We start from the raw sequence: 27,941 nt of genomic DNA on the forward strand, positions 1-27,941 counted from the left end.
CACAGAGCGCGCGATGATTATGTGCCCGCAAGGCTAATAGATTTTTTAGATTAGGACTCTACGCAATTTATTTGCACTTATGCTCGGTTTATGTGATAAAAAATAGTGTGACAAACGGCCCCTTATAGGAACTTTGCCTCTCATAAATTGCAGTACTCGACCAAAAAGTTTTAATTAGGTTCCTTGTATCACAAATAACTATTATTGACGTGAAACTTCTTTTGGGATGGGAGTGAAATGAAAAAAACTAGCGGCGGCACGACCGTACAACCGGGCAACTGCACGCATGGCCGAGCAGGGTCTGGATGTCTCCACCCCCCCCCCCCTTTTAATTATGATACAATAAAATCCATTAGCATACAGCAATAATACAATTTAATATATTATCATATTATATTAAAGTAAATGATACAATATGATACAATGTTATATCATACAATATCACGCAATATGATAAAACATGTAACCGCATCATATAACGTGCTACGTTATATAATAATATGATATAATATCAAACAATATCAAACGATAGAATGCACTTTTATAAAATATGACACAATATAGTACCGCATCATACAATATGATAGAACACCATTCAATGTGATAAATGGTTATATAATATGATGTAACATGCTACAGTATCATACAATATGATGCAATATGGCACACTGTGCTGCTATATGATACACTATCACACTGAATGATACAATATGATACATTATCACCATGCATGGCGCAATATGATGCCGTATGATACTGTATGATACTATACAATATAATATTGTACAATATGATAGAACATAATTAAATATGATGCAATACGATCCAATACGAAACAATATCATGCACAATGATACGGTATTATAGGCTATTCAGTAAGCTGCACTAAATTACACTATGATATTGCACTATGATACTATATGATACACTAGATACACTATGATACATTATGATAGACTATCACACCCCATGAAAAAAATTTATTGCAGTAAAATATAATACAGTGCTATATGATATAATTGATTTTAATATCTGTGTGCTGTTTTAGAATGATGAGTTTTGTTTTTCTAAACCTGAAACATTCTTACTAAGATATGCATGGTGTTGAAGAAATTGTGCACAAAGACATCGGTAACGGTTGCAATAAGACACACTTGTAAGTTAAACGTATCATTATCACACCGCAGGGCCCTACTGGGAGAAACTGCCATTCATGAAAATGGCACTAGTTTCCACTAAAACCGCGGTAAAGATGAATGGTCACAGCGCACGAGAAAATCACACCCACATGCTGACAAAACCCTCGTTTGTCTTGAGGACACGGAGCATCACAAGGTTATTGGTCCTCTACATCTATCTGCAAGTGCTTCGGCATGCTTTTGTCATACAAGTATGGCTTTGAGATTATGAAACAGTGATAGCCTCGCACCTCCGATAGCACTGATTACAAGGACAATTATTTCAAACAAAAAATATTCTGGGTACAATTGCCGCAACTACCTTATAAGTTATCGATACCTCTCCTACATTTTCCTTCTTCTTGGCTGCAATTTTGTAGCCATCCAAAGCCGAGAATTCGATCACGATTATAGCTTGTTTTTCAGAGTTCTGGAGAATGATGTCAGGCCTCGAGTGTGCAAATGAGACTGCTCTACGAAACCCGCAGTTCCAAAAAATTCGGCACGTTCCGTTCTTGATAATTAACACTGCCTCCCTTTGAGCATTCAGCATGGTCGCGGTCAAAACCGTAAAATCAAAAAAGATGGTAGTTAAGTACTTTTAGGGCCACATTGTGTCTGTAGAAATATGGCTTATCCGCGTGAGTTGGATACCTACATAGTATGTGTTCGAGGTACTCTGCGAATGCATGAAATTCTCTGCACTTATCGCTAGGAACTTCTTTGCTTAAAATGCAGAAATAGCACCGACCTGGAACGCAAAGTGCAACCCACTGTGCCTGAATTAAGTCCAAATGATTTCAGGAAAGAAAACTTTAGCTCCTTTGAAAAGGACTGATCTTCTACCTTTCTGTGATTGTTTCCGTCCATTTTTTTGTCGAGAAGCTGTTGGCGGAAGATTTTAAAATCTTCTTTTTTCCATGGGGCTTGTAAAAGTAAGATATCTAGATGGCTTAATGCCATTTCCTCAATTTTGGTCTCAAAATTAAAGTCAAAGGTCTTGGCCGCGTGCTCCACGGCTCCTTTGCCAATTATCTTGCGATTTCCGAACATTTTTTAAAGAACATATCTTCTATTTTCGACGACTTTAGCGGTAGCCAGAATAATTCTAGGAATTTAAGAAATGCAAGTAATTCAAGATGTTACTTAATTACTTGCGGATTGGCGTAGGCCAAGTAAGGAGTCACGTCCGGTTAGGTTGAAGTCGATCAAACGAAGTAACACGTCAGCTTCTAACTGCCTTATCGATGTGATCCATATCAGGCATCCTCGAGTCGAATCCAACAAACACTTTGCACCAAAACAAAGGTTGTTGTTGTTTGGGAAAATTAGAAAAGATGTAGCCTCCGGAAGCTCTGACCACGATCCTTTATCAACGATCGATCCCGACGCTACCGAAAGTTATGCGTCATCCGACTCGTCACTTCAAACAACACCGTTAGAAAAAGAGAGTCCAAATTGCTAAATAAAGAGACATCACGCTACTACCTGAGTACTCACTCCAACGAAAATATACGGCACGACAGACAAAACAGAAGGAAAATTTCAAGAAGAATTAGCATTGGATGAAAATCATTCGCTCAACAATGAAACCCATAAGTCACTCAAAAGAAATACAATAACATTAGATAAATCATGAACATCCCACCCGCGACGCACACAATAAGTTTCTGTGCATTAGTAAGAAATTCAGTTACGCCCAACTAACGCAAATGTTGCAATGGAGTGATTGTAGATCCAAAAAGATTTTTCAGCCGAGGCAGATCACATGATAGTACCAATGAGATCAGGTCCGCCAAACCAATCACGCATTGATTGAGCAAAAAACGCTTGTGATTGACATAGTGCAGTTTCTCATCCGAAGGTGCTGCTGCAAGAATTTTTTCTTAGAACAGAAAAAAAAACTAAATAACGCGATGTGGGTTTCTTCGGGAGTAAGGCGCTGATACACGACTCCAAAACGCTCTACAGAAAACTTAGAAAGAAGTCTCACTTTAAAGAAAAATTGCTGATTGTAGTAAGGTCGCAGTGTGCGTGACGAATCAAAATGGATAGCTGCTCAAATTCCTTATAATTTGCTTGGGGAGGGTCAATGGGAGCGGCTTCATCATGAGAATGAAAAACGCTGCCCAGTAGGCTTCACACTGCGAAAGCTATGAGGGGCCATTCTATTACAGACTCTACTAAGTTCAAGCTAGAGGATCCATTTTTTGAGTGGCACGATCAGCTGAATTTTAATTTGTAGGGACGTGACTTCAAAGGGCGTTGGAGACCCCACTGGATTTTCAAAATCCGACTAGCTACATAATCGGTCACTAGGGAAAGCCAATCACTTGAAATCAAACGAGAACGCTTCGCGAGTCCAACCAAGCGTAGATGGCCGCAAGAGAGAGTTTCAATTCCTCGCGTACGCAGTGAATCAATTGAACCACAAGCACAACAGCGCAAGGTTTCAGTCGAGGAAAAGTCAATCCGATCATATCAATTAAACCTGTCCAGAAACATACCGAAAAGGCGACTGGTGGCTTTCTTAATCCTTCACGATTTACATCCACAGAAAGTGACCTGTAAACTTTAGCACCCATGAGCAATGCAAGTCGAGGAGTATTCACCACGATAAGTAAAAATGATGGCCGAGAATTGAGATGAAGGGCTCACGTGTCTACCAGCAATCTCGATTGGTTTATGTTCAACCGGGTTGATGGAAATATTGATGGCCTGTTGCGATTAATCAAAGGGGGGAGCTAATTCTCAGGATAAAGAACTGGTCTCAGAGCCAGGTTCGAGGAGGAATCTGGTTCGAAGTTGGTATCCATCCGAGGTCCTTACAGCGACTTGTGCTGTAACAAGCAGAACTTGTCGGAAAGCAAAAAGAAACCGAACATTTAGATTCAGAATCCAAAGTCAAACGTACTTTCTCACTGTTTGAAGGGTTAAAGCCCTCAGCCATAGGCCTGTTACAAGTAATGTTATTATGAAATGTACCATGATGCTGTTTAGAACATAAAGGACAACGAATCCTCTTAAAAATGACCGATGAAGTGGTTTTGGGTTATAAGTAGCACAAGATGGATTAAGATATGTAATTGGAAACCGAGAAGTAACTTTTGAGCCCATCTAGGCATTTTATCTTGAGGCGGTGGACCTACCCCAGGATTCATTTATTGTCGGATGAAATGTTTTGTAGTCTACAGTGATGGAATTCGCTGTTACAGGAACACTGGAATTTCAGAAATGTGAGAAAATGGTTCTTTATATGTATGATTGAAGTTACCAAGGACAATTTGCTCTTCAAAAATTACATGACTTTGAAAATGATATGTGTCCATGAATCTTTATAAACTTCGTACCGTTTATAGACCTGCAACCAATCTTTTTGACAAAATAGACCCCCAGCAAGGGATCTCGTCTTGCGAACAGCGAGCAACAAGAAATGAGAAGGCAAGGAAGAGAGTAATAAACACCCATGCGATGCGGAGACTCACATGTAGAAAAACATATACTAAATAAGATTATCTAGACATTACTAGTGGACATCTTATCGATTTACCTATGGGCCAGAAATTCAGATAGGGTAAACAGAGGCACCATCGGCACCCCAAGAAAAGCCTTTAGAAAAAGAAATTATTAATTTATATGCCTACCGTCCGGCAACGAAGATGAATTAATCTGATATACTCCCAGCAAACGACACTCAATACCGAGTGAATGATATCGATATTGATTTTGAATTAAAAAGAAATGATAAAGTTATTTGTGAGAAATATGATTCGATTTGTTTGCTTTAGATAGTAAGGAATATCATTTGTCATTTGTATCGGTGATTGATTCATAAGGTCCGGAAATCCAAAATCAATTAAAAGATATTGAACAATGAAACTTTTAGAAGGCAATGTCCTAGGAATCAAGAAAGCAAATAGCAATCATAGAAATCAATCAAAAATGCGTATAATTCCTCAAACCCCCCCTTCTTTTCTGTGTCGGTTCCTGAGATATACGTATGTCGTCCACCTGTTCCGAAGATACGATAATTCCATTCAATTACGTTCCAAAACATAATCATCTAACCCCTGAAAGTACCACAAAATAAGAAATACCTATTCTTCTAATTTATAGAAGCCTTTCAAATTAACAATATGACTAACTTTTATAGTGTCAACATGTCCTTCTGTGGGTGACAACAAAAATGTTATTCAATGAATACAAATGCAGCCATTTTTCACAGACTAAACATTAAAAAACAAATTACATGGATGATAGAACATTCATTTATTTACAAGCATCCACACTATACCTCCGAAATTCTAATAAAAGCATTCTCATTGCACAGCGTCATTCGCCAGAAGAACGTGTAAATACCTCCGTCCGCCCCATTTAAGTGGAGCATCCCTAGATACCAAAAGGAAGATTTCACCCGACAAGATCCAAGATATGAACGAGAAGAATCTCAGATAATCAAAACATTTGTCAGCAATGCAAAAATTACCTCAAGCAACAATCACCGTGCAGCCTAGCCCAACGCCAATCAATGACAACACAAATAATTCCCGCCGCGCAAAGTCCTCACTGTCTTGAGAAAATTATGATATCCAATTCCAAAAGCACTCAATCCCCACGCCACCCGTCAGGAACACAGCTCCGTTAGGTATCGCTTCCTCAAGTATTAAAGATATGAATGCTCAATATCACACAATTTATATTTTCAATATAAACAGAACAGCCCCTTAATGTATTTTGCACTGAATAGAATATGTTACACATTATGCCTTAATATTCACATCAAGGTTGAATATAAAGGTCTTTAATATCTACTTTTTAACATCTATCCCTATCTCTGCGGAGAAAACAATCCAAAGTCAGCTTTTTAGACTCCAATCAAGGTTTGAGCAAAATTAAATAACAAACGAAAAACATAAGGTCTGTCATTTTAAATCAGTCAGTCATGTCTGAAAGCCTATTTCACGGTGCTTGCAATGCTGCAAACGATCCAATATTAATATTTCTGTCGAGGCGTTCAATATGTTGCAAACAATTCATTGGCAGTATGGCTGTCATACCTGAGAGTCTATCTCCAGACGTTTGCAATATAAAGAAAATCATTCTCTGAATTAATTTAACTTTTTGAATTCCTTAAATTCTTTGAATGACGTGAATACTAAAAAATTCTTAAATTGTATAAATCCTGCAAATTATATGAACTCCTAAAATTTCAATGAGTTCTCAGAATTTTAATTATTTCCAGAATTCTAGGAGTTTAAGAAATTCGACGAAATCGCTGCATTTCTTGGAAACCCTAAATTCCTTGAATTCTTTCAATTTTTTAATTTTCTGAATTTCTTGAATTCCCTAAAGTACTTGAATTCGTTAAATGACTACCGGGAAGATGGCTGATGATTCTCTCAAAGTGGTAATCATTTGGAGCTGTTTTTGCTTCTCGAGCAAGCGCCAAATCTCCGAATTTTATGTTTTCACTTGGATTAATGAACTTATAACGATTTTGAACTTCAAATAGAAACTCTATATACCACTTTTTCCATAATTCTTCTGTAATTTTATCTACTAATATCAATCTGTTTAAGTAACTTTTCTTTAGACCTAAGCTTGAAGGTTCTATTAACGATAAAAGAGGGGCTCCTATTGAAAAATGATCACGACCCAAGCAGAAACAATCTTCAGAATTATCAATCTTAGGAAAGATGAGTTTAGATTTAAAGCAAGCCTTGATCCTACACAAGACTGTACTGAGCTCTTTAATAGTAAGAGTGCACTATTTTATTTCGTGGCGTAGGCGGCGCTTAGCACTATTTGTTCCTGCCTCCCAAAAGACTACCAAAGTGTGAAGCACCAGAACAAATTAAGTGCCAGTATAATATATTTTGCTAACTTAGACTCGGTATCTTTGTCAGTGGAAAGCATTATAAAATGACGTTTTAGTTCAATATCAGTTTCGACAGAATTAATTACATTGCCACATTACATATCTGAAGGAAGACCTCTTCTAGACCCGAATCATCGCAACATTAAAAGAAATATATATAGTAGGACCTGTGGCATCGGGACTCGTCGCATCGAAATCCTCGGAGGGATGTAGTCCCCACTCATAAACTTCTCCACTGACCGTGATAGGTAGGCATACGCCCGTAAAAACGCAGCAGCCTCCACGCAACAAAAGTCAGTGTTGTACGCATGAAAATTGACCGGCCTGTAATGGCTAATTTAAGGTGAGTCTCTCGAGTTGTTAAACATTTAAATTCAGCTATTTACGCTTTTCAAAATTTCTATCCTCTCCCTATTTGAATTCAAACTAAGATAAGGTCCCATAATTTGAGATACTAATTGAGCTCTCTGATGAATATAGCGCTCACGTAATGGCTCATCTATCGCCGAACCAGATTTCTTGCTCCTGAAATCCAAAAATGTTCCCTAATCACCAAGAATAAATTAAGTGATTTGATCTTTCGGTAAAATTAAGGGGTCTTTAACATTCCATTGAATGAGAGCATTTCTCTAAAGGACTATAAAGAGAGCCTGACCTTTCAGTTTTAGCGTTTTAATTTCGTTACCAAAGTATTCTCCTTGCTAGTACTTTAGCTACAAGAGTCTAGCTCTTTATAATATAGCTACATTCATACCCATGGTCTTGTTGAATCCTTCCTGAAGTTCTCCATGAAGCAAAGCAGGTAGACAGTAAACTTTAAAAGTTTAGTCCATGTAGATGCTGCATTTGAAATACGAGTAAGGAGACTGTCGACAGGCTCAACAGCAACCTCGTAAATTATGGTTCAAGTCTCAACGTCTGCCTTTGAAGGGAGGAGTATCGCGTGTTGTTAAGAGACTGAAGATTTCTTAAGCCACGAGGGTTGTCTCCACCAAAGATTATTATCGATCAATTGACGGGGAGTACATCCTCTAGTGTTCAAGTAATTTGGGTTACACTTTGTAGATACATATCTCCAATGAGCGTTTAGCAATAGTGTGTGAACCTCGGCGACTATATTCATGACAAATGTGGGCCATTTAGAAGAGCGCTTCATCAACCATGTGATGACGATAATGGCATCCGTTCAACAATAGACTGGAACTAAAGACAAGTTTTTATTTCTTCCTTAATTTTGTAGACTAATTTCGAGGAAAGAACGGTTCCGCACAATTGTAAACGTTATATTCACACTGTTATAAACGGGGCGAACTTAGTTTTAGAAGTGATTGAAGAAACTTCAACAGTTCGGTTTTCATTAATAACTCACAGGTAGACTACTGCGGCCTCAGCTCACTTTGATGCAACAGAGAATGCGTGCAATTTGCAATTCAAATCAATCAATATAGATCATATCCATCTCGGAATATTTCAATTTTTTAATTTTATAAGTTTTAACGAGTATTTATACCTGTACCAGGGATCTTTTAATTTTGTTGGTTAATTGGCACCCCAGCTTAATTTTAATATTAGACTTCTTGCATGAACATTTTAGCAATGATTATAACTGCGGACACCCACCGAAAGGATCGTATAAACACGCTATTAATGATAGGACGACTCTTCTCGTAGGCTTTGGAGGAAACTCTATTGACAATTGAAATCGAAAATAAAAAGTTTCTACATACCAGAGTAAGACCCAAATAGCCAGGTTCTCATTGTCACTTGCAATAATTATATACTTTTGCTCGTTTATTTTAGGGTTATCCGGAATCAACGCCGGGTATTTGGAAGATCGTTTACTTAGTGGGAAACCGCCACCCTTTAAAAAATTCATCAGATCCTATTAAAGTCGAAGAGCGGTATTAATATCGTTCGTTCTAAATGAGCCGTCATCGACATGAAAATCTCGAAGCAATTTTTGCTCTGCTTCTATTAATTTAAAACGATCATCCTCTGCTAATTGTTTAAATACTCGATTCGCCAAATAGGGAACTGACGCACTATCGTATGTGATAGCGAAAAGTTGAAAAGGCCGTAGAGGTTCTAAAGGACCATGCCTAATAGTGATTCTTTTAAAGTCAATATCGCGCCCATCCACTGAAATTTGCCGAAACATTTCAACTATGGCAGTAATTACTACGTATGAATATAATATCCTGCGCAAAATAATACCAGTCAGGTTATCTTTCAATTTAGACCCTACTAGGAATTGGTTATTTAAGGAGCTACAGGTTGAGGTGTGACTTGAAACATTAAAATTTACTTGTAATTGCGTTGCGTAACCACTTTCTTGAATTGCTGGATGATAAGGTAAATAAACAGCAGATGCGGCTTTCGATTTTCTTTTTAAATCGCAAGAAATTCCTCTCATATGATTTAAGTCGATATACTCTTCGAGGAACTCCGAATAACTGGAGTGTAATTCTTGATCTTTTAATAAACGACCCTAACTACGAATCCATGTAGAAGTATCGATATTTACGGATCTCCCTAATTTTTCGGGAACATTTGGCTTGATAGGAAGTCATAATATGCACCAACCTTTCTTATATCAAGAATGTGTTTCACGGAAATAATCGTTGCATAATAGTCCTCGTCTTGTCAGAAGATACCTTTTTGGAATTTCTTACAATTTACAGAAAAATCGGCTTCTATCTATAATAATTTCTATTTCTAGATCACTGAAAGAATCAGGATCAGCCCAAGACAGTTCTTCTAAATGTTGCCAGTATTATACAAATAAACTTTTGTACAATTCATTCACGAGTTATTTGAAAGAATTCCCAACTTCCCATTCACATTTTGTGATGCTTACAAAGTTTCATTTAATGTGTCACGTAGGACTTTTAAATCTTTAAGAAACTCGTTATTGATGACAGCAAGAGACACAAGACAGTGCAGATACGCGGTAATAATAGCAGTAATAATTTCAGCTCGTACTCCGACAATTTTCTTTTCCATTTTGATTAAGATTTTGAAGAGAGTCTACTAAATAGATTATCAATAATTGTTTGGTTGATTAATTTAATTGCAAATTATAGCATGTTTGCTATGTTTACGTGTGCAGCATTCAAAGTCAATATACACCAGTTACTTTTACATACATTTGTTAATTTTTTAATTTTATGTGAATTTATGCTCAAGCATAAATTATTGTTGTTCACTAACTGGATGGTCACTGCTCATACAATTTAAAAGTTTGTTAGATATGTTTCGAGATACTAGCAACTACTTACACTGTTCTAAGTCACTTAATGTTTTCTGTGAAGATCATCATTTGTTATGACGTCAGTTTCTAATGGAAAATTCCCATTTTTCCGTTTTTACTCTTCCAAATCGCAACAACCGAACTTATACGGCCCCAAGGATCAAATTTCATTGCACACTTCAAAGTATTAAGTTGTGCAGGTTCAAAAATAATTAGTGTTTAGTTGACAATAATTTAGCGTTATTTTATAAAATTAGGAAAGACCGACGTTAGGCTATTCATGCTACCAGATGGGCGATAAGAGCGAAGTCATTTGATTTCAGATGCTTAACACGATGCTAAACACTTAAATTAGCTTAATTCCTTGAATTTTCTGGATTTCTTGAATTCGCTCATGTCCTTTAATTTGCAAAATTCCTTAAATTTCCTGAATTCCTTGAATTTACTGAATGCCTCGAATTTTCTTCAAATACTCAGAATTTTTTGAATTCCCTGAATTCCTTGAGTTTCTGGAACCCCTCGAATTGTTTCAATTCGATGAATCCTCTGAATTATCAAAATTCACTGAATTCTAGGAATTCCTTTAATTCCTTGAATTCTATTGATTTTCTTAAATTCTCTGTATACCTTAAATTCCTTGAATTCTTTGGATTTTCTAAATTCCTAATATCCTTTAAATTCCTGGAATTTGTGAAATTCCTTGAATTCGCGAAATGCCTTGAATTTACTTTTTCTTTATTCATAATGTATCCCCTAAGGGTTTACATGACTTCCATTCCTTACAATCTTTCCGTTTATATCTATTTTTTTTTACAATCTTATCCTTTCTATATATACAATTATTTACATAAAGCCTTATATCTAGTTTCTTATTTCTATTTCCTGTGATAGCGCAATTTAGGACTTATTAGTAAACGAGTGAGCGATTGAGCGAAAGCGAGAGTGCAAGCGAGAGAGAGAGAGTGCATGAGAATGCAAACGCATTCTTAGTCCACTTAACTTTTGCCTTACAATTACTTACAATTTTTACGCTTCTAATCTAAGCGACTTCCGTTTCCTTTTTTCTTCACTTTTTCATACCTCCATTTACCTTTTTCACGTGTATTCTTTCACTCTCTCTCATTCGCTCCTCTAGCACCCTCCAACTGCTTCATCCATTCTTCTCCTAATTCATCTTCCCCTAGAATCTTAACCACATTTTCTTGCCAGCTTCCTTCATCTTTCATTCCTCTCCAACATCCTTCAGATACATGCTCCCATGTTTCTTCCTCCCATTTACATATTCTACACTTTCTGTTCTTTTCCTTTTCCCAGTACATCCCTTCCCTTACCTCGTTTCTTAATCTAAATCTTGCTATTCAGGCCCACCTTCTCTCTCCCCATCACTTTTCTAATTACATTGGCACCCCTTCCTTTTTTATCATCTTATACTATTTATTGTATTTTTATTCCTCAATGCCCCCCCCCCTCTTTGTATTAATTGTCTTTCCCCCTCCCTTTTTTTCAATTCTTCATAGTTTACTCCAGTCCCGTCTTCTATTTCTCTGATATTAAAGTACTCCCTCCTTTCTTCTTCCCATCTCGTTAATTCGATCGCCCTCTCCCTCCTCTCTTCTACCTCTATCAACAACTATCTCGCCGACTCCCCTCCCTTTCCCTCCCTGAGCTTCGTCTCAAATTTCCATCCCCTCTTTACCGCTCTAATACTGAACTTATCCCTTTGCGCTTCTTCTTTACCATATATCCTGGCATCCTCCAGTCTGGCCCTAGTGTCCACCTTATATACCTTTCTTGTAAACTCTCAATATGTTTCCTTTCTTTCCATTCCCATATCTCTGCTCCATAACCTAATACTGGCTATACCATCGTATCAAATAACCACATTCTCCTTCTCCAATTTTTTAAACCTTCTTTTTCCTCTTCCCCATATCTGTTTCAGTACCCCTGCTGCTTTTTTTATCCTTTGTCTTATATGAGCTATATGATCTCGATTAGTTTGAAAGATATATTCCAAATATTTATACTATTTGACTTTATTCCTTTCCATCTCCCTGCCCATTCTTTCTTCCTTCCCCCTCCTTTTATAAACTTCATTATCTTTTACTTCCTCATCATAATTCCCCCTAACCCATTCTCCTCATTTCTTCTTCCAAGTCTTATATTAATAAATTAAATAAAAGCGGGCTCAGAGGACATCCTTGTCTTACACCTCTCACCGACCAGAAACTATCTCCTACTTGCTCTCCTACCTTTACCCTGCTTTTTGTTTCTCTAAAAATTCCTGATACACTCTTTATTAATCCCTCTCTTATCACCTTTTTTATCATAACTTTGTGTATTTCTCCTCGCTCTAATGAGTCAAACGCCGCCTTTAAGTCCACGAACATTGCTATCATTGCCCCTTTTTCCATTGTAATTCTCTTATTTGCTAGATGGTTCAGATCATATATGTTGTCCTTTACTATTGGTATAACTACTCATTCTTTCCATAAATCTGGCCACCCCTCTCCTCTCCATACTCTATTACACATTATCCATGTCCATTCCTCTAGTTTCTCCCCTCTATATTTCATACTTATTTAGGAATCTTATCTATACCAGGCACCTTCTGATCCTTTATTATTCCTAAAACCTTAAATATTTCTCCCATTCTATCATTTCATACCTTCGTTTACTCTTTTTCTTCTTTTCATTTCTCTATTTACTACCTTCCATACCTCTTTTTCCGACCGAGCCTTCTGCGCCTCTATCTCAAACCTTTTATTTTCTTTCTCTTTCTTTTGATAACACAACTCAGTATACTCTTTCTTTTTTTCCCCTATATTCTTTCTTATTACTTTTTTCTTTTCTCCACTTTCCTAATTTCTTTCTGAACTCCTTTTGTTCTCTTTGCAGTCCTCATCCCACCCACTTCTATTCCCCCCTTTACTAACTTCATTTTTGTTTGTGCACTCTAATCCTATTTATATTTCTCCTATCATTTTTGCCATCTCCTTGTCCACATTTCCCTCTCCCATTTTGATATTTCTTATTTTTTCTTTCAACTGTTCTTTTCCTTCCCTTGGCCAATCCCCTTTTCCTTCACTTTTTACATTTGCTCCCCTTTTACTCCTATTGTTATTGCTTTTTTGTCCCTCTAATGTCGCCATTAAGGGAAAGTGATCGAATCAATATATTCACCTACCTCTAGTTTTTTAAGCTTCTCTCTTACCTCATCATCCACTATCATATAATCAATTACCGTCCTCCTTTCACTTCCTGAGCGTGTATATTCTCCTTTTTCATCTCCTTCTATATTTCCGTTTGAGGTATGCCATCCCAACTCCTCCAAGCTCTTCAACAACTTTTTTCCTCCCCATTTAGTAACTTATCTTTGGATTTTCTTCTTCTCTCTTCTCCCCATTCCCTTCCTCCTCTGTCACCTGTTCTCGCATTGAAATCCCCACCTATTATTAGCCTAATCTCTTCTTTATTTTCTTCAATCATTGCTTTAATCTCCTCTGCTTTCTCCTGCATATCACCGTTCACATAAATATTCACTACCTTCCACTTCTCTCCTCCCATCAATACCTCTCCTACTATTAATCCTTCTTTTTGTTCTTTCCTGTCTTTCTTATCTCTCTCTCTCTCTGTGTTATACATTCATTCTTTACTCCCATCACCATACCTCAAATTATTCTTCCCTTTTTATTCTTCCTCTTTGCATTTTACACTTGCCATTTGTAACCTCTTGGTAACCTTCCCCTTACTCTTTCCCATCCCTTTTCATCTAGTCACGTCTCCAACATTATGACTACATCCCATTGTGTTAAATTTCTCAGAAACTCCCTATCCTTTCTCTCCAATCCTGCTATATTCCAGTAATAAATCTTCCATTCTTTCCTACTTTCGTTTCTCATCTTTTTTTCCTTCCCACTATTTCTTATTTTCCTATCTCCCGTCCCTTCCTCTTCTAGTTTCCCGGTACCACATTTCTTACTATCTGTTCCCTTTCTTCATCCCAATCCCACCATACTCCATCTATCTGTATTCTCCCATACTTAACCGATGTTCCATTTCCCTTTTTTTCTTTCCTTTTCCGCTATTTTCCTTAATTTATACTGCATCTTCCTTTCTACTTATGTTAAATCATCCTCTACTCTCTCTGGACTACCATATAATAACCACTTCTTTGTCATCACCTCCCTCTTATGTTCCCATTTCTTCAGTTTCACAAGGACCATTGCCTCCCCTGTTCGCTCTTCCCTCCCTACATTCCGTATTTCCTCTATCTTTACCTTAGCATCAATCGTTTTTAGTACTTCGTCCACCCCTTCCTTAAGCTCCTTCCCCTTTTTAGTCTTATACCCTTTATCACTATGTTTAATTTTCTTTCTTTCCACTCTTTCCTTTCTATCCTTTTTCCTATCTTTCTCAGCCTTTCTATCTCCTTATTCCCACTCTCGCCCCCACCACAATCCCCGTTCGAGCTTTCAAGTTTCTTCATCCTACTTCGCATCTCCTCTACCTTTTTATTATTATCTTCTTCCTGCTTCTATCGTTTTTTCTTCAATGACTGCATGCTCTTTTCTAACTTTTCTCTGATTTCTTCCCATTTTTTTTATTTCTTTCTTAACTTCAGCCATTTCCCGCCTAATTTCCTTCTTTAATTTCTCTCCCATTTTCTCTTTCTTTTTTAATAAATTCCCATTACCTCTATCATAACTTGTCGAATTTCCTTTAGTCTTTCCTCTTTCATCGAAACGTCACTTTCATCTCCGCTACCGTTAGCTCCCTTACTATTATCACTGTTCCCTACCAAACTCTGCTTTTCCGGCGGCTATCTAAACATTTTATAATATTTTACGCTCGCACCGATATCTTCCTTCTCTTCGCTGCTTTCCCTCTCCCCTCTCTTCCTTTTGATAAATGCTTCTATTGAACCTACGCTTTTTGCTCTTAATCTCTCACTTTCTATAGTTTTCTTATATTTCCCCCTTGCCTTCCTTTCCTTGATCTCCTCTTTCGCCGTAATGAATAATTCCTACTCTAGATCTGTTTCTTCAGGGGAGATACTCGCTCCGCTAGCCATGAATAAAATTTAAACTTTCCCGCCTTCTATACTTCCCTGCCTCTATCTACCGTCGATGTTTGGTACCTGTCTGGCCTTGCTTTGTCGCTACCCAACCCTGACACTACCAATCCGATCCACACAGTCCTCCCACTCTGTCACAAATCTCCAAACTAACTTCCACACAAATCTGTCTCAATCCTCCAAAACATCTATCTTCCCTTTTCAATCTCACAATCCCTCAGTTAATCTCTTCCACACCCTACTACACACTTCCACAATCCACTCACCTCCAATTGTCTAAATATCTTGAATTCTCAGAATCCATTAAATTCTCAGAATCCTTTCAATCCTCTAAATTCCTTGGATTCACGGAATTCACTGAATACCTTGAATTTTCTGTATGCCTCGAATTCTCTGAATCCTTTGAATTCTCGAAATTCCTTGAATTCGCTGAATACCTTGAATTTTCGGAATTCTTCAAATACTTTGAATTTTTTAATTCCCTGAATTCTTTAACTTGTTTGAATCCCTGGAATAGTTTTAAGACAATAAATTCTCTTAATTCTATGAATTCCTAAAATTCTCAGAATTTCTGAAGTTCTCAGAATTCTATTAATTCTCAGATTTGCTTGGATTCTCTGAATTTCTTAAATTCTCTGAATGAATTGAACTCTAAATTCCCTGAATTCCTTGAATTTCCTGAATTCAGAAAAAGGAAATATCGATTCAAATCGGTTTTAATAGATTTCTGAAACTTTTATTCAGAGTGCCGCGGTTTGAATTCAATAAGTATTCAGCAAATAATTGTTATTAAAAGAATTCCAGATACAGTAAAAAATCTAATATTAACGATTCTATCCCAAATGACGAAAAATTCCTTTTTCCCAGGGGAAATACACGTGAAACTGGATGGGCTTTTAACAAACCCCAAAAAATCAATTTATTTTAAAATAAAAAGTGCGTGCTTATTTATTCCGTATGCAAACAAATCTGGAAGCGAGAGTAAGAAAATTTGTAAAAAAAATATGTACCACCAAAATAAATGAACGATAACATTTTGTTAACCAATTACAGAGACAAATGAGTAACCTGACATTATACATAATAAAATAAACTAGGGTAAAACTGGGATAAAAATAATTCAAAAATTTTTGTTCTAGATTTACTTTTTGTTACATTATAAGAAAATAAATAAAATAAATTAACGATTTTGTGAAATCAAAGACGCCTCCATGCCAACCGGAAAATTCAAAACATCTGCATAAGATAATAGTATTAAAAAGTAAATTCAAAAAGAGGTTTTCCTATGTTCATGATAATTTGGAAAACATATTTTCATAAAAATAATATTTTAAATATTTAAAAATTAATGTTAGAAAAGTTAACATACTCCATACTACTAGATTTGAATAACTTTAGCGGCAAGCACTATCTTTTCACGTATACAGTTGGACAAATTACATCTGAGCACGTTCACAGTTGGGCACGTATCATCTGTGTACGTGTACAATTGAACAATTGACTCCCGTGGACTTGCACAGTGAGACAAATCATATCTCCCGAGTCGAAATGTAGGCCGCCCTACTTTGAATCTCTTCACGCTAATATTTGTAGGGGATAAGGTTGTAAAGTAGAGGATATTCATATACGATTTTTGCCCCTACTTTAGCGCTCTTATGGCCACAAATTTCCAAATCTTCCATTTGGGGCGTCAAAATAGAGGCTTATTTTTTGTTTCTAATTTAACGCTCCACACTCTACCTTCCTGTACAAAATAAAATTATTTGACGAAAAATTAATAAAATTAGAGCAAGAAGAACATTTGCGTAATGTTGCAAGTTATTTTGCACACGGAAAAAATAGCCATTAAATTTTATAGAACTAATCCTATAGTAGAGGATACGCTGGGTAGTTTAATCAAAGTTAAAATCGTCTAGTCCCAAAACTATAGAGAACAGTTCTATAAAATTATAACAGATTGTTCGCTACAAAAAAATTAATCTTTTGTATTATTGTATCATTACTATTATACTCTAATGTATGTTCAAATGTTTTAGCACACAGTTCTTTACTATTACACAATCACTAAACTATTTATAATCGCACGTTATGAAAGTTTTTATTCGCTGCTGGGGTTCGAACCCTATCATCAATTTCGCATTCCTAACGCCTAAAGCCTCTCGGCTAGCCTACACCTTGGGGTATGAAAAAAAATCTGAAATATAACCTACAGCTCTGCATGACCGTCTGCAAATTTTTGTGACCCACTTTGTAAAAAATATTGCTACTTTTATAATTATATGTGTATTAGGAATTAAATTTTAGAAATATTACAAATCATGATTGTATATTCTATGTGCTTAAACAAGATTTAAATTAAATCCAAAAATATTTTAAGATATTTTAAAAGATTTAAAAAAATTCAATATCCATTTTCCGGAATTTAATAGATTTCAAAGGATTTCAGCAAATTTACGAAGATTTCAAAAGATTTAAAGGACTTTAAAGAATTCAAGAACGTGATTTATACTTCAAAATTACATAAAAATGTTAAAACTCACTAAAATTCTACCGAAATTCATTAAAAATTTGTCAAAATTACTTAAAATCCCTTACATTCTTTAAAAATATCTTGAACTCTTTTAAATAATTCGAAATCTTTTGAAATTTGATTATAAACTTTAAAAAAATTGTAATCAAATAACTCCTGATAAATCCCTTGAAACTCCTGAAAATCTCTTTAAATACATAAAAATATTTTAAAATTAAATGAAGATCCTTAAACTCTTTAAAATTTTTTAAAAATTATTTAAAATACTTCGTAATATTTTTAATTCCTTTACAGACTTTTTAAACTATATTAACTAGATTGAAATGCCATAAAATCCCTTAAAATCAAATTTAGAATCTCTGGAAAATTCATGCACATATTGGAATTCTTGGCATTTTTAAAAACCATTTTAAATAATTTGGAATCTTTAAAAACTTGTTGAGCGCAAAGGGAAATAGAGGAATATGTCAGAATAATTGCGAATATTTTGGGGATATTTAGGAATATTTGAGATTATACAGAATATCAAGAATACCATAAATATTGAAAGAATACGTGTATGGCAATATTTAATGAATGCATCAGGAAAATTGAAGCGATCGATTCTCCGCATATAGAAATAAATTGGTTTAAAAATATGATATTTTAAAGAAGCAATTTTTTATTTTAAGTTTTTTAGAGAATAACATACGAATAACAATCATCGCTGACCGAATCCATTTGAAATCAGCAGGGACCTACACTTGAAATCGCAAAATTTCTCAAGAGAGAAATATATTTTTTTTAATTCATTGATTTTATGAAAATTCGCCTAATTAGCTTGAAGTTCAAATTATAATTATGTTCTGTAATAAAAATTTTGAATTCTAGAATTTCAAAAGCTTCAACTTTGAAAGATTCAATTTAGTTTTCAATATTAAATTGTCAAATCTTGATCGCTTCGAAATTATAAATGTTCAAATTCAAAAGCTTGCAATTTTTAATTATTAAATTTTGAACGCTTTTAACTATAAATTATTTTTAATTATCTAATCTCAAAATATTCAATTTTTAAGCTTTTGACCTTGCCCTATTATCTAAATTTTTAATCTAAAATCATTCAATTTCATGATTCTTCAATTCAAAAGAAAATTGTGTGAAAGGAAAGTCTATTTCTTCAGAATCTGTGATACCTTTTTTTTGGGGGGGGGGGGGTTTGAATCTGGGTTCTTTATAATTATCTTTAAAATCTTAGGGCTATTTTGCATTTTTCCTTTTCCTTGAAGCCACCAGATTAGGGCAAACTTCTTTCCTCTTAAAGCCATTTCGATGTTATCACTTAAATATTTATTATTTAAAACGAATTAAACTGTTGCTTTCGCAAAGTGTGGTGATGGAATGTTAGAGAAAATAACAAAGTATCTGTCGCGAGGGCGCAGGCGTCGAGGCAACGAGGCCGCATATTTTGTGCGTTAAAATTTAAGAGCGGTAAAAGAGAATTTAAAAATTCTACGGAGAATATGGAGCTTCAAATGAGACATAAGTAAAACTCAAGAATATAGAGGCAAGACCTTCAATGTAGGGGCTGAAGCTTATACAGAAGCAAAATAGAATGAAAATATCTTTAGGCGTGGCTACGTAGGAGCTAGTAGAATAAACAGCCGTAAATTAGGGACAGTACTTCCACTTGGAGGGTCAAAGTAGGGCCTATATTTCGACTCGGGCTGTCGTCGATATGCACATTTGGGTACGTGCAAAGTTGCTACGTGCAAAGTTGCCCCCATCCCTATTTTTGCAAGAGCATTGGTTGTAAGCTCTCCGCCATCGCTAATTGAAAGGGGTTGAAGGACCCAATGGGCCGTTCGACCTTTTTGATATTAACTACCTTTGCGGTTTCTTTTGTCTAAAATTTGCGATTTTCCTACAGCTAATTGGAAGAGAATATATTTGTGGTCCGAGAGAAGCTGCTCGTCGGGTACTTAATAAATGCGTAATAATTTTGTAGTTATTTTTTGGATGCACAGCTTTTGCCCTTACATTTTTTTCGGAGCTTATGTCATTTTTTCACAAATTTAATTTTGCTATCTTAATTTTCATTTTATTTTTATTTTAAAAAAAAGTACCCGCCCTATGGAAAATTATTAATAACAAATTTGTAGCTCTTTTTAACTAAACAAATTTTGTGTACTCATTTTTTTTGCTCATATCGTTTTTCCAAGAATTTAATTTTTGTATTTTTAATGTTCTTTTTCACGAATAAGACTAAAATTACGCTTCGCATTAAAAGTGAACAATATCAAGATTGTAAATCTTTTTTGGTAGCACTATTTTTGTTTTTTTATTTTGTGCCGTATTTTGCATAGTTCGGCCACAGAATCTACTTGCAAACGTTTTAAAAATGCTGTAACGTTTTGAAATCTTATTTAAAATGACTGACTAACGAACTCGTCCTTTTTTTTATACCCTGACAGAGTGTGCTAAAAGGCAATCCAATCAGATAATTTCTTGGCATTTTATCGTGTTTGCATGACTACAATGAGGAGAACGAAAAAAATTGTCTGGCTTAGGGGCCCCACAACTTTGACATTTGTTAGAATCCGCGAGTCATTTTTCACATAAAACCAATAACTTCTGATTGAGAGGAGAATGTAATTACTTTTTGGAAGAATGATTCAAAATAAATAAATATTTTATTTAAACCAATTTTTTGACTAAATTATGTCAATGCACAGAACCACTGTGCGCTGGGACGCGCAGCTTTTGTTTTATTCGTGAAAAACAACAATAAGAATAAAAAAATTACATTTTTGGACAAGCAACACAAGCTACGAAAAAAAAACAATTAGACAAAAGTTATTTAACCAAGAAAGAGGTACAAATTTGTTGCATATAATTTTTTGATGGTATGCGTAATTTTTGCTTTAATCGTGAAAAACAAACTCAGAAATAAAAAAATCTTTTTAGAAAAACGACGCAAGTTATAATAACTTTTTATTTAGCAAAATTTTTCAACTAAATTGTATGTAAACTTTTATTTGAATCACTTCACTCTAGGATGCTTATTTTTGGTTTAAATCGTAAAAAGAACATTAAAAATATTAAAATTCAATTTATGAAAAAACAACACAAGTTGGAATAAAATTATTAATAACAAAATAGTTTTTTTACATTCTCATCAGAGAAGGTATTATAGGGCACCACAGCTACGATTTAGAACACTATGTGGCAGAAACTCCAATTGAAAAAGTCTGTGTCACTGAGGTTAAGGATATAATTTAGAAGTTTAAAAACAGTAAGTCTGCTGTGTAGAATGTGTAGAACGTGAATGTGTTCGTTAAGGCCGAAGGAGCTTTCAAAAAGAGAATTCACTACCATTCAATTACTGTTGTCGATGAATTGGCCTTTAGTTTAAAAAAGCCTATGCACAAGTGTGGAGAATATACAAAGATAGAGCGCGTAGCACGAGGTTAACACATTGTCGAGCGCGAGAACCAATAGTTGGGCGCCCTAGGCGATGACCAAGAAGTTGGAAACACCATTTTGTTTTTTCAAAAAAACAAAAGTTGTGCTTAATTGTGTTAGGTTTGTGCACACTTGTGCCGCAAACGATTTTTTTTAAAGTCAAAATTTTAATCAGAATTAAGAAAAAACTTTTTCTGAGCCAGAAACGCCATTCTGTTTTTTCGAAAAAATAAGAGTTGGCTGAATTGTGCTAGGCTTATGGTCCATCGTGCCGCAAATTTTTTTCACAAAAATGAAAATTGAAGACAATAAGCCAAAAAACTTTTCCGGGCCGGAAACCCCATTTTGTTTTTTCGAAAAAAAATAATATGCTCAATTGTGCTAGGATTTTGCTCAATTGTGTCGTAAAATTTGTTGTTTTAAGTCAAAATTTGAACCGAAATTACTCAGGACTATAATTTTTAAGGAAAAAATAGTTTCTTTTTCATCAGAATAATTTTCAAAATACAAAAATAAAAAAAATGAGAATTTCGAAAATCTGAAAATTGTGCTGGATTGTGCTAGGCGTGCAAAATAATTATTGTCCAACACACCTTTTACTCAGGTCTATATTTTTTAATGAAATACCATTTTCTTTTTCATCAGAATAATTTTTAAAATACAAAAATTTTCCTAAATGCGAATTTCGAAAATCTGAAAGTTGTGTTGGATTGTGCTAGGAATGCTAAACAATTATAGCCCTACATACTTTTTACTCAGGTCAATATTTTTGAAGGAAATACTGGTTTCTTTTTCATCAGAATAATTTTTTGAAATCCAAAAATTTTTTAAATGTGAATTTCTAAAATCTCAAAGTTTTGCAGGTTTGTGCTGGGCGTGCAAAACTATTATTTCGGAATTCGCGTTTTGAAAATTTTTGGATTTCCAACATTTTTCCGTCGAAAAAGAAACTAGTATTTCATTAAAAAATATAAAAATAAGTAAAAGGCATGTAAGACAATAATTGCTTTCCATGCCTAGCACAATCCAAAACAACTTTCAGATTTTCGAAATTCTTATTTTGAAAATTTTTTCTATTTTAAAAATTATTCTGATGAAAAGGAAACCAGTATTTCCTTAAAAAATACCAACCTGATTAAAAGTGTATAGGGTAATAATGGTTTTGCATGCGTAGCACAGCGCAGAACAACTTTCAGATTTTGGAAATTCTTATTTTGAAAATTTTTTCTATTTTAAAAATTATTCTAAAGAAAAAGAAACCAGTATTTCCTTAAAAAATATCAACCTGATTAAAAAGTGTGTAGTGCAATAATGGTTTGGAACGCGTAGCACAACGCAGAATAACTTTCAAGTTTTTGAAATTCGCATTTTGAAAATATTTTGATTTCAAAAATTATTCTGATGAAAAAGAAACTAGTATTTCATTAAAAAATCTAGACTTGAGTAAAAAGTTGTTGAGATAATAATTGTTTTGCACGCCTAGCACAATAAAGCACAACTTTCAGATTTTTGAAATTCGCATTTTGAATATTTGTGGTTTTCAAAAATTTGTCGGATGAAAAAGAAACTAGTATTTCATTACAAAATATAGACCTGATTAAAAGGTGTGTAGGACAATAATTGTTTTGCACGCCACCACAACCCAGCACAACTTTCAGATTTTCGAAATTCTCATTTTCAAAAATTTTTGTATTTTAAAAATTATTTTGATAAAAAATAAACTATTATTTCTTTAAAAAATATAGACCTGTATAATTTCGGTTCAAATTTTGACTTAAAAATAAAAAATTGTACGGCACAATTGAGCACAAACCTAGCACAATTCAGCATATTATTATTTTTTTTTTTTTTGAAAAAAAAAAATGGCCTTTCTGGCCCGGAATAGTTTTTTTGGCATATTGGCTCCAAATTTCATTGTTTTGAAAAAAAATTTACGGCGCGATAGACCACAAGTCTAGACCAATTCAGCACAACTGTTATTTTTACGAAAAAACAAAATGGCTTTTCTGTGCCGAAAAAAAGTTTTTTTTTTAATTCTGACTAAAATTTTGACTTGAAAAAAAAATCGTTTCCCTAGGCTCGCTCATACTTTCGAGCGAAGACAATGGATAATATTATGAATTATAATAACTTACGTTTATTGAAATTATACATTTTGCAGGGTAGACGAGAATAAGAATTACTGTAGAATCAGGAAGAAACCTTCAAATAACTATGATAAATAAAATTTATACTTTATTTTGCAATATCTGAATTAGCAATCCGATGCCGAGGTAAACAAATAAAAAAACCGCTGTCGATTAAAAGGTGATGCGCTCGATGGTGCATATTTTCTGAAATTTTCATTACAAATTTTCTGTTATTGTAGAACTTATGGCGAGTTGAACACAACAAATTCGTATTTTGCGATTGCAGAAAAAGTAACATTTTCTTGATTATTTCGAAAACTAATAAAATCATGACCGGGGGCCTATTAACTCAACGGCGTTTTGGATGTATCCCCTTTTGATCACCAGCGGTTCGAATGTAATATTCGTAGTTTTTTTTTTTGTTAGTTATTTACATTGTCAATAATGAGAGTGTAATTTAATCGTCCAAATTTTCGATCTGTGTTTTTTAAAGGATCTTTGCGTTTCGGCACTCAGAGAATCCGACAATCATAAAATTATGTCGGTGTCTGTCTGTATGCCTGTGAGTGTATCTTCGATACACTCCTTAAGGTTCCCAAAATGAAGGTTAAGTTCGTTAAGCAGATATTTACAACCAACATTAAAAAATGTAATGCATTTTCAAAAATTAAAAATTCTTATTTTATTTAAGAAATTCATGTCAAATTTTCTTACAGATAGGTAGAAGACTTAAAAATTATCCAAAGAAAATGTTCGATTTCGATGAAAGTTAAAGAAGTTATATACTTTTGAAATTTTTGAAAATGTTCAGAAAAATAAAAAAAAATATTTTTCTGGTAGATTAGGAAATTTCACTCAATTTCTTTACTAGATATTAAATATATTCAGGAACTATTTTAGTTAAGGTTATCGATTCGACAAAAATTTAAAAAGTTCAAGCTTTTTCAAAATGGGCAAAAAAAATTTTATGAGTTTGACAAATTTTTGCCAAATTTTCTGGTCCACGGAAAAAATACTTGAAAATTATCCTGATGACATTTTTAAATTCGCTAAAAATTAAAAAAGTTGTATGCTTTTCAACATTCAGAAAACTTTTTGAAAAAAGCGAAAAAATTTGTTGCATAGATTAAGAAATATCAATCCAAATTTCTACTATATGTGAAATATATATGTATTTCCAAACTCTTCTCATGAAATCTCATAATTAGACCAAAGTTCAAAAAGATGGATTATTTTCAAAAATATGCCATTTTTGTTTCTAACAGATCCGTAAGTTTAAAACGTTGTTTTTAGTATATATAAACAAGATTTAGAAATTATTTTGATAAAGTTTATCAAATGAACAGAAATTAGCAAGCGCGAAGCAAGAGTTTCGTAATGAGAATGGAATCCTCAAAGCCATAGGTGCTTTGAGAACCTTCTTTAAAAAAAAATCGAAAAAATTTAAGTTACAATTAATGGCTGTAATTCCTCAGAAGTTTCAATCACAGTTTATGATTTAAGTTGTAGTATTTATGATATTTGAAAAGATGAAGTTAAAATGTACGCATTGAGCGTACAAAAACGAGCGCGAATCGAGAGAGGATGTGCCCACGCAGCGCGTATGTTTTTTTAATAAATTCGTAGTTTTTTACACGTTTGAAAGACGAAATATCTTTTTTTATCAAAATGAATCATCTTGAAAGCATTTAATCTATTGTTAACTGTAATATACGTTTGATGTAATAGTTTTGAAAATAATGTGGAAAAGTTCGCCTGTTGGACAAAATTAAGCATGAAGTACGAGATACGTTATGGCAAATTTATCCGTAAAAGCCTAAAAAGCATTTAAAAAGGAGAATTGATAATCCCCAAATTACAGTTTCGTTTTTTGACCTTTACTTCAAAAATGTCTGTGCAAAAATTTAGGGAAAATAAAAAGACCGACTGCTTAGTAAGAGGTAAATACATAATCGAGCGCCAAGCGGGAGATTCAAATTACGTGAACATTAGTGTGGTCCAAAAATACATGGCAAAATTTTCTTGGATGCTAAAGGGTAACGATCCCCCCATTTTATTCCAAATCCGGAAAAAGAAATTCCCTAATTTTGTATTTTTTCATTTTAACAGGTGCCGGTTTTGACTTGAAGTTTCCCATGTAAAATGCATGGGGAAAATCACTTTCTTCAGTTTTTAGAATAATTTTTTAGGTTTTATAAAAATATGACGGGAAAGTATGGGGGCCTGTAGAGAATTATCCAGCGAAGAATTTAATCTATCAGACACATGGGTTTGACACCCCTAACACACCCCGACAAGTATCTGAAAATTACCCTTAAAACAAAAAATATCAATTCTTCATGAAAGACACCTTTTAAAAGTGTATTCTCGTCTTTCTTTACTTAAAATTAATAATATTCGTCTAGTAGAATATTTTATATCATTGTTTAATTAATTTTTAATTATTTAAAGAAATGGAATTTGTTTAAATAATTTTTTTTCGAAAATCCGTTTTCCCGCCTAACAATTATTACTATTAGTATAGTTAAATATTTATTAAAATTTGTTAATTAATTGTTTATTATTTAAACAAATGGAATTTCTTTAAGCAATTGTTTTTGGAAACTCTTTTATTCCTTAAAAATTATTACAGTTTATCTAGTGGAATATTGATTAGCATTAGTTCATTAATTTTTTATTGTTTAAAGAAATGGAATTCGCTTAAATATTTTAAAAATAAAAACTATTAATATTTCTTTTTATTAAAAAAATTCGAAACGAAATTGTTCGAAAAAATTTCATTTATTTAAATGATTGAAAATGAATGATCTAATGTTAATAAATATTCCACTGCACCAAAAGTGATAATTTTTAGGGAAAAAACGAATTTTCAAAGAAGAAATTGAAAAAATTACATTTGTTCAAACAAGTACAAATTAATAAACCAATGTTATTAAATCTTCCACTGGACTAATACTAATAATTTAAAGGGGGAGGGAGGCAAATTTGAAAAAAAATTGAAACAAATTTCATTTGTTTATATAATTAATAATTAATTAATTAATTAATAATTAATTAATAATTTTAAGTAAAAAAGTACGAGGATATAGACCTCAAAAGGTCGATTTTATGAAGAATTGACAGTTTTTGTCTTTCGGAAACAGCGTTTTTGAGCCACCCAAATGAACATATTAAGACATGATCCGCACGTTTATAGAATGTGTCCGCGCGGCGGGCAACTGTTTATCTTTAAAATTAAAAGTTTCAATTTTTAGTTGAAAGCTGATAATTTACTCTCTTTTTTGATTACAATATAACTTCCTGTTTTCTAAAAAATTCGACCATTTGGCATTGAAACTTAATTCTTTTGTCAACAGTTCAACCTTCTAGGTAGAAAATTAATCTTCTTTATTTAAAATGCATCTAACTGGTTGAAAATTCCTGGGTTTTGTTGTAATTTCATTTTTTGATAATAAATTAATTTTCTTAATTTAAAATTTGTCTTTTTATGTATAAAAGTAATGATAGATAATAGATGATAGTATGATAAAGTAAATATTGAAGGAATGATAAAATCGGAAAAACCAAATAAGCCCTTTCTGGCTTCGTATATTTCTTATTTTCTCGAGACGTGTACGTGACATAATCTCAAAGTGAAGTATGTAATTTGGAAGCAGTATATTGGTAATTTTTTTGCGCACATGAATTTGTAATGGTTTATTATAAATAAGTTATTTGGTGTTTATGGTTTTATCTTTCCTTGTTTCAAAAACTTTATTATTCTTTTATTAGTAAGAAGATAAGGCATAATCTCAAAGTGAACTATATACAGTAAAACTATTCTAAAGTGCCGATTTTTGGGCTGAAGGTGGGTGGAAACTAACTCATTATAGCTCACTCCACTTTTGTTTGTTCGTCTGAGAGACAACCGCATACCCCGCGCACCATCTGTTACACCAACCTGCGGCGCAATGTCGATTCTCGGGAGGGCTACAAAAGGGAGGGCTATTGCAGGGTTTCACTGTAATTCGAAGAAGTATATAAGTGTAACTTTTTTTACATACTTCAAATATGTTCTATTCATGGGAGTTATTGCCAGTTATTATTTTAGAAGTGTATAAATTATTGATAAGTTTAACTTTTGTAAAACTCGTGTTTCAATCAAATTCTCACAAATTTTGCAATATTTAATTAAAGAATATTTTTAAAAACACAATATGCCACGTCAATGATAACCAATAAACATAAAATTATAATTTTTATCTAGAAAAAATAAAAAATGACAAAAACTAACTAAGCTATTTTACATGTACAATGAACAATTGAATTTTTAACTAAAATGGAAATACAATACTTACTACAAAATTGGGTTTTGAATGTTTTTGAAACTTATTGTATGATGCTTTGTAGCCAACATTAATTCCTGAAGACGATTCGGGAAAAATGTCTTCTCAATCGCGTTTAATGACATTCTCAGTTAAA

General features: G+C 33.8%; 1 protein-coding gene across 1 annotated transcript in view; it reads right to left on the bottom strand.

Moving 5' to 3' along the window:
- LOC117172556 (trypsin-7-like) overlaps window positions 1-27,941 on the bottom strand; it is a 256,431-nt gene that overhangs the window by 227,601 nt on the left and 889 nt on the right. The window lies entirely within an intron of this gene.

Source organism: Belonocnema kinseyi, chromosome 5 (genome assembly GCF_010883055.1).
Source record: "Belonocnema kinseyi isolate 2016_QV_RU_SX_M_011 chromosome 5, B_treatae_v1, whole genome shotgun sequence".
Lineage (NCBI taxonomy): Eukaryota > Metazoa > Arthropoda > Insecta > Hymenoptera > Cynipidae > Belonocnema > Belonocnema kinseyi.